Genomic DNA, 14,169 nt, shown 5'->3' with positions numbered 1-14,169 from the left:
CCAGCAACAACATAGCTGCAGAAATGCCAAACTGGAAAGTTGATAAACTAAAAACTAAATAATTCAAAACTAAGGGGGGCATTTACCAACAGATTTTTTTTCATGGTTCATGATTTTTAGCGAAAAAGTACTATTTTGTCAAAAAAATTCAATTTTTTTCCACCATTTATTATGAGACAAAACTGTCAAAATCATGTAGAAGTCAATGGCAGGTGTTCTTTTTACATGTGGATCTTTCTTTGCTTTGTGTTTTTCTTTGAATATGTTTATTCATTTGTGCAACAATACAGAAAAGTTGCTGTTTTCGCATTTTCCACCTCTTTTTTCTTTCATGCTTTTTCAAATTGGATCTTTTAATAAATGACTATATATTTGTGGTTTTTGTGGAAATGAGTTTAGAAGTGGTTTCAAAAAACTTGAAAATCACAAAAATCCAAATTAAAAATCTGCCCCTTAAAGCTACCACAAAGATGAAAAACTTCTTTATTATTTATTATTGTTGTAGGGGTATTCCCATGAAGGACAGAACGTGGGCCCAGGATAAGTTTGGACGACCAAGCACTTTACCTTTAATGGAAAACTATACCCCAAACAATGTAGGTCTCAATAAAAATATATTGCATAAATAAGATCATGTGTAAAACCCTACTTCATCTAAATAAACAATTTTCTTAAAAATATACTTTTTTAGAAGTATGTGATATTGGGTAATCCTAAATATAAAATTGCCATTTTAAGAATTAAGGGCTGCCTCCTGGGATCTAAGGATTAACAGTGCACACAAACAAGCCAAGGCACACATACATGCTAGGCCACATTAGCCAATTTCTGGTCATGTGATCTCTGAGGGAGCACACAGCCCATCACTAAATGGCGGATCATGGGAAAGGATGTAAAAGGGCAATATTTATTGATATATATATATATATTCTAGTTTGGTGAGATTCTTTATTAGGTCATTTAATATGACAAACTATTCATTTTGGGGGTATAGTTTTTCTTAACTTTCAACTTAGTTATATATTAAAGAACAGCCCACAACTGGACACATTATGCTAATAACCCTGTCCTGCCATCTAGTAGTTAAATAAGACATAATATCGCATTTAATATTTATACTACATTTTTGGTAAATAATGAGATGTCTACTCCCTACTCATTTATTCCAAGCAATGAATTAATGCTGAGACTGTATTTTTAGCTCTTCTAGAAAACAGGATAGAGAATGGAAACTAAGGTTATGAGGTCACTTGCCATACTCAATCTGTTAAATTGCGCTGTTCAGGCAAAATGACAGGATGGCACGCACTTTTAATGAGAAGATATCTGCCGCCAAAGTGACAGCTGGTGTGATGTCCTGAGATTTTCTTTAACAACACGGGCTGCTCCCATCCCGACCTTCATTATTTAATTAGCCGAATATTCAGCCTATATTCAGATGTTGCAGGCTGAGAAGGGCGCTTTAAGAACCAACACTGTAATTTTGAGATTCCAAGGGAATGTCATGCATAATTGGGATCAGCATAGATAAATGTGAATTCTCATTTGTTCCTCGTTAGGAACCAATAGAAACAATACATGCTTTCATTAATGTGAAAAAACACTGAAAGAAAGCAATCTAGTTAGAAAAAAGGTATACATTTATGTTCATAATGCAGAGAAAGCAGATGGAAAACTCTTCAAATCAATTTTCATAAAGTAGCAACCCATAAATAAGTCGAATGGGTGTAACAGCTTGTTTAATAAATCAAATTTCCAAATACACTGAATTTATATGTAAGGCTTCCCATATCTTTCTCTCACATCAAATAGCTAATAACACATTTACTGGGAAATCTTTGTACATCAAATACCTGCAAAATATATAAAAGCAAAATGGCCACAGGAGTTGGGACAGGGCAGGGGATCTATTATTTACTGCAGGTAAGTACTGTACTCATGGCTGCAAATAACCACTTCCAAGCCACCTCCGGCATCTGGGATCAATTTTAAAAACAAAGAAACAAAAACTGAATGAAAGGGATATCTAGAGGGAGGTATTTTTACAGGTGGAAATCTCTCTGTGCAGAGTGTGGGTTTTGACATGAGATGGAAATCCCATAATTCCTCCCACGTGGGATGCTTCCTGCCTATGTGGACAATAGATCACCTCTGGTGCCCTTCATAAATGAGAAGTTCAGGAAAACCAATCCAAAAATCAGAGCACTTGCGGCTTTATACAACTAGAGAGTTACACCATTTTTTTCAGATTTCCTTTTGAAAAGCCATACATTTATTTAAATATAATATTCTAATCTCTTTCTCTGGTTTCTTACCATGATTAGAAAATGTACTAACCCAGAGTGAATCTGGTTATGACTTTTCCAGGTGCAGTTCTTTTAAGGACACGTGGGATCCCATTGGGCTTAGCACACAATATAAGGCTCTGTCCTTCATTACTCTATAGGAGCTCATGGATATGTGGTTGGCAACAAAGACTTCCAATGACACTTTGGTGATATTACGCCAAAGTAAAACTTATGTCCTCAATATTGATGTGCTGGCCACAAAAACTCAACCCACACAAACCCCTAGCCACAATATCATAACCCGTACCTGGCCTAGACCTGCAACATGTTGCCAATTTATAAACTGTACGAAACCCAAACCTGCAGCTTGAGTGGCACCAGACTGAAAATGTATCACAGTGGAGGAGTCAACATCTTCAGTGCGCAGCTGGGCTGAAACCGAAACATCCCATTGTGATATCATGGTCTTTGTTTAAGATAGCAGCTGCCATTTTAGCTCAGTCTGACTTTACTTTCCTGCCTGCACACTGCTCCTGGATCAGTTATAAAATCTGATTAAACAGCAGAAAGGCCATGCTCTGAAAGATTTTTCTGAGAGCAGGAAGTCAGACACAGAAGATAATGTATACAGAATAAAAGGAAAGAAATTTAGAGTTTCTTTTCACTTAGGACTCACAAGAGCTGTAAGTGCTTATGGCTATATTTACATAGACCTTTCTGAGAAAGCTTACTTATTTTTACCTTTCCTTCTCCTTTAAAATGCATATTTTAGGTTTGACAGGTAACGTAACCCATAGCTACTGACAAGTAGGTAGCATTTACTGGTTACCTTTTTTTAAGCAAACATGTTATTGGTTGTTATGGGTTACTGCACCTGGGCAAACTTAGTGCCTTTTATTACATTTGGGGTTTAAATCTCTAAATCCCTCTCTTATACTTTGAACGAAATAAGCAGATCTATTTCAATTTGAAAAAAATTAAATGTTATTATATAAAACTTGTGAATGAACTTGAATGAACTGAAAATAAAATGCTAAAACACTCATAAATTCCATTCATTATAAAAGTAAATAGGCTGCAAATGTGCCACATTAAAAGAAACAATGGCAGAAATGTAATTGTGTTTAGTTTGTGTTATTCATGCTTCCTTCATATTAAAACATTGCGCAACTTCACAGCAGACAACTGACTGGCCGAGCTGACATGCTCACATGATTTCCTAGCTGATAAACTGCTCCACACGCAGGGAGAGAATTCATCCAGAGTTTTTTCCTATACTTGTTTTATTTGGCAGCACAGTTTATTTACACAGTTTTAGGTAGAAGAACAGGAATTTCCAGAAATATCCATATCGAGCAGACCACAGGAATAAAGCAAAGGCTATGCTGACTCTATGAAATTTCTCAGTGTGAGAAAGTTAGACTGGTAACTATTATTACAATATAGCATACAAACAATAAAATGCAGAGTACTACCACAAGTCACTTCCCAATGGCTTCATTGGGACCAACTGCCACATTCTCATCAGGATACTGTCCCCATAAAAAAGCACTTTTTAATGTTTTCAGGTGAGAACTCAGGCAATCCTCTGGATTTTGATCTCTGCCAAAGCATTATAATTTCCATATGTACTATAAACCTTCAGCAAATAATCATTGCAAGGTTTCCTATAAGGAAATAATAAGTACTGGATCTATTATTCAGAATGAAAGACGCCTATGTTATTATGGATAATGGTTTTCCCCATAATTTGGATCACCAGACCTTGTCTACTAAAAAATATGTAAACATTATATACCTATTAACTAAAGAACCATGAATGATACTACCAAGATAAGGGGTCTGGGGGAAAGGGTTTCCTATACAGGTATGGAACCTCTTATCTGTAATATTTGACATGTGGTTGGACACTGACACCCATGAGTAATAAAAGGCTCTAAAGGTGGCCATACACGGGCAGATTTCAGCTGCCGATTCAGGTCCTTATCTGTCCATATATGGGGGGCCTTTTGACAGACCTCTCAGACCAATATCTGGCCAAAAATTGCCCAGATGTCATTTGGACAGGCTTGATTTTTTTTTTTTTTTTTTTTTCAATGAGATGCAGTCTTCGCTCCAGCTTTTCCTATCCCTTTCACTGCAATGTGATCGTTTGGCACACTGCAATGTGATCGTGCATTAGCACAATATCGCCAAGGTGGGCAATATGCAAATCAGGCATATTGGGGGAAAGATGTGCATGTTTGGCAGCCTCGCCAAAATGAGCAAATCTTACCATGCATGGCAACCTTAAGTTTGCCCAAGAGCAGTAACCCTAAGCTACCAATAAGATGTTTGCTTATAAACAGGTGCCCAGTAAATTCTACCTGCTGACTGGATGTTATTGGTTACTGCTCCTAGGCAAACTTAGTGCTTTTTATTACATAACCCCTTATGTATTAAGGCAAACCTAAATATTTAAACATTAATTATACCCAAAAGGATTGTTTTGGCACTGACATGCATTTAGGTGAGCTTCCTTACCATTAAGTATAAGGTACTTTTTTATTATTACAGAAAGGAAATCAGTAAAAAAATAAGCTGTTTGCTTAACTCCTTGGAAAAAGGGCCTTACCATAAAAGGCATACCTGTACAAAGCATGATATTTATCATATAAAAACCCTATATAGGTTTATTAATTTACCTGACAATTTTGTAAGTTTCAACTACTGAACCCCTTGGCTCTGCAGCTCTCCAGCCTAGAATGTTATAAACCATCTAGTTGCTATAGAGAGTACCACAACAAATCAGTGATTTCACAGGCAGAACAAGCAGATCTAACTTATGGCATTAGAGGAGTTCTAGTTACTGCCTCTTCAGGGTTAGATGATGACCTCCCGTACTGATGGAAAGCATATACAGAAATAATTTTCAGTGTTCAACCTGCATGCTGTACTAAAGTGCCCTCCACACAGTAAGATTTTTAGTAAATTGTGCTGCAAATGGATTAAATGGCCAAATCACTGTATAGGTAACGTGGGTAACCTAGATACCCACTGTATTCTTGTGCCCCAGTTTAAGTGAACACAACACTGCACTTAATTCATAGTAATAAACAGCAACAAAAATAACACATTTCACAGGATAAGCTGAATTGCTGAAGCTGTATGTCTGTTATCAGGCATGGTAAGCTCAGGTAAATCTCAGGTTGTGTGAACAGTTGCTGCTATGAGCCCTATCCATTGATAAAAGAAAATGTACAGTATTGATCTAACACACGTGGCTGCCAGATCTTTCTCCATTCTGTTGCTACACTTCAACAGCGGGACTGGAGCTTTCTGTTTAGTCTACATGCCGCCGGCTGCAAATACAGCAAAAATACTGTTAGTGTCAGCACTCGGGCATAACGCTTCCAATTTTGCAGATGACACCATATATTTCACAGACAGTCAATAATGTCACATGGCCACAGGCAGCTCGCCTCAACATTTGTTGTCTGTCATTTGCTTCACACGATCACAGAACAGGTTAGCACTTCATAAATTGCCTTGTAAACCTCAAAATACAAAAAAGATCCAGATCCAGTTTTATTTTTTCCATGCTGAGTTGTTCTTCATGTCAGGACGGATAGAACTGGGTTACATAGTGTTCATCTACGTAGTTACCACACAAAATGTCATAGACATCATTGTTTTTCAAAATATGCCAGCATTTAGCTTCTCTTAAGTATTCTCACAGGCAGAAAAAAATCAAGCAATGAAGGCATTTATTCTTGAAGGTAGAAGAAGAAATCCAAAAAGTTGTGTTGACAAAGAAGTTACTGTTTTTGGATCCATCCGGCAAGTCTGACCTGAGGTACACATCCAACTGGCATTAATCTCAAATCACAGAGCAAATCTACTCAATTAATAATATCATAATCAATCTTTGTCAAAGTCAATCTTTGTTCATATTCAAAAAGATGTCCAGTAAATTTTACCCGCTGATTAATTGCTATGGGTTACAAGACCTCCTGCAAATTCTGCATTTTTTTAAACCTACCATGGTAGTCTATTAGCCACATGAATCTGAAAATATGGCATAATGTAGCTCAGATTTGGACAGCTGGGGGAACTTTCAGATGTTGCTGACTACAACTCCCAGTGTCTGTTGACATCCGCTAGTTGTCCAATTCTGGCTGTAGAGGTAAGACTTTCACAGCTGTCAACAACATCTGGAGGGCTGTCAGATATTATTGACTACAGCTCCCAGTGGTGCTGACATGCTCTATTCTAGCTGTACTGATAAGACTCTCTCTGCAGGCAACAACTGCTGGAGGGATGACCCAGAACCATGCCAGAGGTACAGGCTGCTCGCTTGCTAATGACCCCTCACCCCCCAAACCAACACTACTAAGAATGCCATGCCAGGCCTGAAAATTGGTCCAGCTGTAGCTGAGATCCTACCAGTATATGCCTGTGTTTGCTTATCAACTGTCTGACTATATGGCTACTGGAAGTCTGGCACACATGAGTGGCCTGGATTGCCATCTTTTGTAGAAAAAATTAGTAGCCTATACTTCTGCTGCCACTTTAGGTAACGTGCCGCCTGCCCAGCAGTAGTAGTAAGCAGTGACAGGAATTGTATTTGCCTGTTAGTGTAAAGATGGAGAAAACAGTGGCATACCACATGGACCATAAGCTTAAAAGTCACTTATATTAAGTATAACAAACATGGAACAACAAAGGGAAGCTCTTTCAATCAAGGTTTCTATATTATAAGGGGTTATATAGATCAGGTGTTTTAAACCTATAGGTCTGTTTAAACTGATGCCCAAAGTGGGTTGCCTGAACCAATTCAAAGGACAATAAAACTCAGTGTCCCAAGGTTGCCAGTACACCAGTTCTATACAGATTTTATTTTCTCTTCCCAGGGATTCCCTGTGTCTCACGGCAGATGCATGTGCAATGTGCAGCAATTTCTGTAATGTGATTCAAACACCTTCATTTAATACAGGGGATCCCTGGGAAAAGGAAATAAAATGGTTGTGAACTCTGAAAAACATGCTCTGTCCCTGTGTATTTTTAAAAAGAAGCACCAGTCCAAAATTCCAGTTCAGCAAACAGGTTTAACTATCCCTTAGTTTATCAAATTACGAATACAACCCACATATTTAAACTGGGTCCAGTATTATCTGGTACATTTGTTGGTATTTTTTTCATATCGATGGAGACAGTTATTGTCTTGGTCCCTTTAATGCAAACGAACAGCTTAAAACCAACGCAGGACTTTTCATGTTACCCTTGCACTGTGGGAGAAGCAAGCTTGACACTGCTGACAGCAGGGAACACTGGGAAATGCAACCCCCCACAGCACACACACAAACCCACCTTCCTACAAGCTCAGCACATTGGATGTCATCCCACAGCATGTCATTTTTCCTTCTCACAGAGTCTGAAGTGGACATCAAACCACGTCCTTTCGCTGAGCACACAGAACGGCACACCACTGGGCCCTGTAATTGTTTTTATGTTCTTTTTTTTAACTATAAAAGTAGGGATGGATTTTTTCATTGGGTTTTCTTGTAACTTGTTTACTTGTACCTAGATAAAGGCCTCACATGGCAAATACTCTAGGGAAAACATTGCATTTCAACTTCAAAGTTGTTTCTAAAGGGTTTCCAGTAGCTACTGTATATGGCAGCCAGTGTTGACCATGACAGGATAGTTTGTGTTTAAAGGAAACCTATACCCCTGAACAATGTAGGTCTCTATAAAAACATATTACATAAAACAGCCCATATGTAAAAATCTGCTACATGTAAATAAACTGTGTTCATAGAAAATATACTTTTTTAGTAGTATGCGCCATTATTTTAAGTACTAAGGGCCTTCCCCTGATCGTGAGATTCACAATGCACACAAACAAGCCAAGGCACACATATATGCTAGGCCCCATCAGCCAAATAATAGACAAAGTTCTGACTTTTGCTCCCACACTTCTTCCTGTTACAGTTAGAGCTGCAGTATTTCCTGTCAGATCTCTGAGGGAGCACACAGCCCATCACAAAATGGTGGCTTGTGACAAAAGGTGTAGAATTTACTGAAATATATTCTAGTTTAGTAAGATTCTTTAATGGGCTAATGAAAATAACAACATAAACTATACCCCCAGGAAGTGTTCATTTTGGGGGTATAGTTTTCTTTTAATGTGAACTGTGTTTAAAGCACCTAAAACCCTTTCCACTGTGGGACTTATATATATATATTACAAGCTGGCCATATTCTTCTATATATAATCTACAGATACAAATGCCTATATCTAGCTATCCTCAGATAGGGGAAGAGGTGCATGTATAGAAGGCTTGGTGAGTGAAGCATCAACATTTCACATCAGTCCAAAAATAACAGAAACAAAATTAATCTTGTGCAGATGCTCGGACTTCACCTTCTTGTAGCCCTCCTTCCCTGCCCACCTCCTTTCCAAACATAAACCATTCCCTGCTCTCTGCTGTCGGCCAGTTGTATGACTGCAGAAATACTTTACTAATGACTGCTTGGAGTTCAGGACTGTACATTACCCCCACCCATGATGCTGCGTGGCTTATGCTGATGATGACTGATTGCTCAATTTCCAGCTCTCATAAACACTAAGAATCCCATGAATTCACTCACTTTTAAACATTTCAAGTTGCTGTGAGTGGGAAACAAAACAAACAGATAATTTTGCATAAGCTCATCAGGACCAAAAAAAAGGGGGGAAATCACTGATGTCCCCTCTTTATTCCCAAGAATGTTCTGGGTAAAAAATATACATAGACAGTTCCAGTAATAAGCAACCAGTTTAATTACAAAGTAATTTACTAAAATGAACTACTAACAATAATTACACATTGGCTGCACATTTCGCAACTCTGAATTTATTTTTACAAATGGAGTTCTTTATTGAGGCTGATAGCATTATTTTAACAGCAGACATTTAAGCTGGTGCTAAATTAAGCTAGAAAGAAAAATTGTGAAATACAGCAGCCCGTTAGCGTAATGTCCCACATAGAGATGGAGCTCTGCTACCATGGGCGACTAATCTCTCCGAAATGCCTTTCCACTGGCAACAAAGGGAATCACCAGTAAAAAGACCTACGCATCGCTTCGATATTCTGAAGTTGTGCAAAGTTGCCTGCAGATAGAAAGGCATTTTGATAAGATTAGTTGCACCTGTTATAGCAAAGATCTATCGTGAGCGACTAATCTCTCCGTGGGACATTACCCTTATATAAAAAGACAAGTTAACTGCAGCCAGAAGGTGCTTTTTTTTGGGTTGACAGAGTTGGGTAACAATTTGCCATTGTCCAATTCAGCTCCTACAATGTGTTTCTACAGGTATGGCATCTGTTATGCAGAAACCCATTATCCAGAAAGCTCCAGGTCATCTCCCACAGACTCCATTATATTGTAACTCCAATAATTCTCATTTTCAGAAATGATTACCTTTTTATCTGTACTAATAAAACAATACCTTGTATTTGAATCTAATTAAGTTGCACAATTCCATATAGGTGACAAAACAATCCTTGTGGGTCTTTTTAATGTTTGTATAGCAGACTTAGGGTCAGGAGATCCAAATTATGGATTCCTCATCACGAAAACCCCAAGTCCTGGCCATTCTGGATAATAGATCCTGTACCTGTAGAATTCATCCCCATGACCAGGACAGGAAGGGAAATTATATTCCCCGAAGGACTGAAATATATATTTAACATTTTTAGAACATGGCCCTCAGCAATGGTACAGCAAGGCAAAACTTATGACCCAATACAATGAGTCTCAGCACTGTCTGAGATTGACACTGAGAAGCCAGGGATGCAATTATACCACACTGCGTAGTGATGCCCATGGTCATTCTGTTAGGAGCAAATAACTCTCAACAGTTCCTATGTAGGCAGTCCATTCCTGATCTGTGCGGGCTATAGAGAGCAGGCCTTACAGGAAAACATCCAGTTACCAGCCAGTTACTCAGTAAGATTGCATTTGGTCATAACATAATATGGCACATGTTTCTTTTTTTTGTAGAATGATTATCTGCCTTTGAATCCTAAGGGGCTGATTTACTAACCCACGAACGGGTCGAAATGAGTCCGATTGCGTTTTTTTCGTAAAGATCGGTATTTTGCGATTTTTTCGTATTTTTTGCGATTTTTTCGGCGTCTTTACGAATTTTTCGTTACCAATACGATTTTTGCGTAAAAACGCGAGTTTTTCGTAGCCATTACGAAAGTTGCGTAAAATCTTGCGATTTTTCGTAGCGTTAAAACTTGCGCAAAAAGTTGCGCTTTTTTCGTAGCGTTAAAACTTACGCGAAACTTCGCACCTTTTAAGTTTTAACGCTACGAAAAAGGCGCAACTTTTCGCGTAAATTTTAACGCTACGGAAAAATCGCAAGATTTTACGCAACTTTCGTAAAGGCTACGAAAAACTTGCGTTTTTACGCAAAAATCGTATTGGTAACGAAAAATTCGTAAAGACGCCGAAAAAATCGCAAAACATACGAAAAAGTCGCAAAATGTTCGTTTTCAAGTCGGAACTTTTCCAATTCGGGTCAGATTCGTGGGTTAGTAAATCAGCCCCCAAGAGTTACACAGTATGTAACACTAGTCAACTTTCCTCAGCCTGCCTTCAGCCAGCATCCACCAGATCCCACAACTGCACACATGATGTCAATAAGGAAAGGAACATTGCAGTGCAATGCATTGTAGCTTATATAGTTTCTGCATGCTGTCTGTAAGCTGTGGAGTTGTTGTTGCAATTTTTAACATTATGTTTTTGTCCCTTCTCCCCTACCAGGATTTCAAACAATGCAGAAAGTGAACTGTTTGGCAGCTGGATTTCAGCATTAAAAAATTGTATTTATTCATACTTTTTTAAAGAACACATTACAGTCATAGGTATATTAGGGGTTTCTATGTTGTGTGGTGCTCTTTAATAAATTTTGGTTTGGAAGCCAGAGATCCCCTTTAATATCCTATCAGTAGCCTTTACTGCTCAAGTGCAGCTAGAATAATAAATGCAACGTTTTTTGGATGCTGTGGGTTACTAAAATACCATAACCCTTTTCTTTACAGGAAGGTACAGAGATATCTCAGGTATAGCATGATGGGGCACAAGGAGAGTCTGTAGCTAATGTGTAGCCACAGAATAATGCTGTATGCCAACCATATATATATATATATATATATTTATTTTATTTTTTTAATTAAAAAAAATAAGAGTAACAATATGCTACCAATAGAGAAAAGTATGGATATTGTGTGACCTTCCAGCTGTTGCTGAACAATAACTCCCTCTGGAGAGTAGAAGTTTCTGCCACACAGCATTACAAAGACAGAGTTTCTATATGGCTAAAGCCAGAGGGCTTCCGTCACATTCAAACTGTGCTTTTCCTTTTTCCAGTGACTTAAAGCCAAGAATTGATGGAATTATTCTCCTGTGGTCCCTAATGAACTGAGTATGAACTGTGCAGTAACTCCTTATGTTACATAAGAAATAACAAAAGTAAATTAGGGGTGTCACAAAACGTCATAGCGTGCAAAGGCACATGTGCTGTATGGTCTCTGTTCCTGAGAGGGAAGGGTATTTGAGATTTTCATCTTTGCCCCTTTACAATGATCTTTCTATTCTCCAGGAATGTTACCATTATAACTCATGTCCTGCCAAGAAAAGGGGGGAGGCAGGAGGGAGAATGCAGACTTAGCAAGAGCTGTCTATTTCTAATAGGCAATGGACACTTCCCCTGAGTGATCCCAGGACAGAATACAATGCAGCTATTGGGTTGATCATCGTAAGACAGGAAATGCACCATAACGTATACCCTTCTAAAGCCCTGCACCATTTCAGCAATGCCAAACATCTGGCAGCACATTAACCCTTACAGGACTACCACTGGCAACTGTCTGATCTTGCAGTAGTGCAGTTGCACTGGTCTAACTATAATTTACTGAGCTCCACGGCCTAACCTTTTTCTCACGCACACAAACATATATATATTCGAACTCAAACATCAGTCAGAACCCTACATCTTTTACTCCCCTAAACACTTCCACTTGTCAAGCAAGCTGGCAATTTCTGTCAATGTTGTAACATTTACATTGACAATTAACTACCAAAAATAATTATTGACATCTTCAAAGCTGATAAGTAAGAACTACTGCTTCCAAATATCTTTGTAAAGTGTTGCAGATTAGGCTCCTTTTTTCTTTGCTTCCTAAATGCCTTAGCTTGGTTGGATGACAGTAGCAGCTGGGTATCAGATCCCAAAATACTAGTGATAATTTCTAGTTCTCTTTGTGGATACTGAATAAGAGCCAGATATTAAAGCAGGACTTAAACACTGGCTGCAAACTAAAATGCTCCCTGCCGAGCACTGAACAGTATGTCTGGGTCAAATATCTCTGCAGATTAGTCATAATCACCAACATCTCATTACATTGTTACAGTGCACAGACATAGGAGCAAGGTACAAAAAAAAACATATTTTTACTGTCTGTGGGAACGTCTCTGCTTTCACTGTCTTAAAATTATTCATGCACTCAATGAAGAACAGATATTGCTCAATAGAACAAAGGAGCACATGCTGGAATCCCTAACCATCAAGCAGATTTTGCTTGTCATAAAACTACTTGACTTTCTTTCACTCATGAATTGCCAAAGACAGTACAAATGCATTACATTTTTTATATTTTCAAAAACTCACTGCATCAGAAGGTGCCCATGTCCCCTCCATTAAGAAAAATTTTTAAGTGTCCTTTTAATTTACCATAGCAATAGAATTTGCTATATCTCCACCCAATCTATTTTTTGTACTCTTTTGGCTCTTTATTGAGGGACATGTTTATTAATAAGCATGGTTTCTAATACTGCTATAAGAAGGACATGGCTTTGGCTTGGTATGGCTTTGTTATAAGAAGGAAATTACTACCAATTACAAACAAAACCATTGTAAATTTTATTTGGCCATGGGAAGATGTTGGCAGCTACATTATGTTGTGTACATAGGTCATGATTAGTGGTCATTGTACTATACCTGCCGGGAGCGTGACTATGTGTGACTATGAGCAATTACAACTACTGGCACACCCCCAGGCTGTACACCACAAAATATTACAGCTTCACCGTATAGAAGCTTTACCAAACCAAAGCCCTCCGCAGTGTGGTCTTTTGGCAGTAAAACTTGGCATTAGTATATTGTAGACAGGGATAATGTGTTTATAATACAACTTTTTGATTTGTTTGTAATGCCTGGAGAAATCTAAAACTTTCAGGTTTCTGAACTGTATCTCTTTATTCTGTGCTTTTATTTTTTTTCTCCAGTTTGTCCCTAGCAATGTGATACAGGTCTGAATGCCAGGCTGGAGAGAACATTAAGATAAACTTTTAAATCACGCATTCAAATTTAATATTTGTATTTGTTAACTGTGAATAAACTAAATTAATTCAATAAACAACATTGTCATGGTTTAATATTGCTGTCATCACCTTAACCCTTGTGGCACACAGTCCTTTGATTTATTTATGTATTGCTATAGTTATAATACAATGAGGTCTAATGACAGAATGAATGCTGACAAACCGGTAGACTTAATGACGAGGAAATATCCTACAGGAGGATTAAGTTTTCAGTCACTGCATAACAAGCCTTGAAGCCATAGGGGAGGTTGCTTGCATGAGGAGTTTGTACAGAAGGTCCCTTCCTCATACTATAGTTATTAAAAAAACACCAACTGCCTTCTTCTGCTAGACACACACTAACAAAAGAAACAATGTAAGTGAAGGTAAAGCACAACAATATGGACATGTTTGTCCACAAGGTGTCTGGGAGATGTGTGGGGCAGCTGAACAGCACAGGGTACCAGGTGTTTCGCAAAAAAAA

The 14,169-nt window shown here is 38.2% G+C and overlaps 1 protein-coding gene across 5 annotated transcripts in view; it reads right to left on the bottom strand.

Annotated features, from left to right (window-relative positions):
• The window catches only part of acap3 (ArfGAP with coiled-coil, ankyrin repeat and PH domains 3), a 134,239-nt gene that overhangs the window by 97,572 nt on the left and 22,498 nt on the right, over window positions 1-14,169 (bottom strand).

Source organism: Xenopus tropicalis, chromosome 7, assembly GCF_000004195.4.
Source record: "Xenopus tropicalis strain Nigerian chromosome 7, UCB_Xtro_10.0, whole genome shotgun sequence".
Lineage (NCBI taxonomy): Eukaryota > Metazoa > Chordata > Amphibia > Anura > Pipidae > Xenopus > Xenopus tropicalis.
This window is presented reverse-complemented; position numbering and strand designations above follow the sequence as displayed.